The sequence below is a fragment of the Limulus polyphemus genome, unplaced genomic scaffold (genome assembly GCF_000517525.1).
Source record: "Limulus polyphemus unplaced genomic scaffold, Limulus_polyphemus-2.1.2 Scaffold2329, whole genome shotgun sequence".
Lineage (NCBI taxonomy): Eukaryota > Metazoa > Arthropoda > Merostomata > Xiphosura > Limulidae > Limulus > Limulus polyphemus.
The window spans coordinates 187,372-188,941 of NW_013667939.1; positions in this window are offsets into that span (position 1 = coordinate 187,372).

Sequence of the window (1,570 nt, forward strand, 5' to 3'; positions counted from 1 at the left end):
TAGAGTTGATATCATTAATAACGTCTCAATAGAAACATTAACCACCCTTCCTGGTATGATAGAGTTGATATCATTAATAACGTCTCAATAGAAACATTAACCACCCTTCCTGGTACGAGACAGTTGACACCATTAATAACATCTCAATAGAAACATTAATCACCCTTCCTGGTATGATAGAGTTGATATCATTAATAACGTCTCAATAGAAACATTAACCACCCTTCCTGGTATGATAGAGTTGACACCATTAATAACGTCTCAATAGAAACATTAATCACCCTTCCTGGTATGATACAGTTGATACCATTAATAACGCCTCAATAGAAATATTAACCACCCTTCCTGGTATGATAGAGTTGACATCATTAATAACATCTCAATAGAAACATTAACCACCCTTCCTGGTACGAGACAGTTGACACCATTAATAACGTCTCAATGGAAACATTAACCACCCTTCCTGGTATGATACAGTTGATACCATTAATAATGCCTCAATAGAAACATTAACCACTCTTCCTGGTATGATAGAGTTGACATCATTAATAACATCTCAATAGAAACATTAACCACCCTTCCTGGTACAATTATTAATGGTGTCAACTGTCCGTCTCAATAGAAATATTAACCACCCTTCCTGGTACGAGACAGTTGACACCATTAATAACGTCTCAATAGAAACATTAACCACCCTTCCTGGTATGAGACGGTTGACACCATTAATAACGAAAAAAAATTTATTGGTATTGTAGAGCATAAATATAATCAATACTACCAGCTACCCAGTCAAGATGTAATATACATATAAAACTCTGACTTCTTGGGACACTTTATTTCTTTGTAGTAAAAAACAAGCAAACAAGATAAGTTATCGCAAATCTCACATAAAATTATATAAGTATTAAATGACAGTTTACTAAATGTTAACACTAAACATTACTTATCTTACCCAAGAATTATATAATTATTAAATGACAGTTTACTAAATGTTAACACTAAACATTACTTATCTTACCCAAGAATTATATAATTATTAAATGACAGTTTACTAAATGTTAACACTAAACATTACTTATCTTACCCAAGAATTATATAATTATTAAATGACAGTTTACTAAATGTTAACACTAAACATTACTTATCTTACCCAAGAATTATATAATTATTAAATGACAGTTTACTAAATGTTAACACTAAACATTACTTATCTTACCCAAGAATTATATAATTATTAAATGTCAACCCTAAACATTACTTGTCTTACCCTTTCTAACAACTCAACACGAAGGTGTTGTCTACATTCTTTGGTAATGCGTTGTTTTTTGTCCTGAAATGTATCATTCATGACATGCTCACTAAGGCAAGAAATCACTTGATATCTGAAAGTAGACAGAACTTAATTAATCTTTCACTAAGGCAAGAAATCACTTGATAACTGACAGAACTTAATTAATCTTTCAACAAACTGATACTCTTTCACAACAAACAATTACTGAGGTTAACATATGTACTGCTCTTAGTGATTAGAAAAAAGTCAACACCAGCTTGACCACGATCTGTAATTATT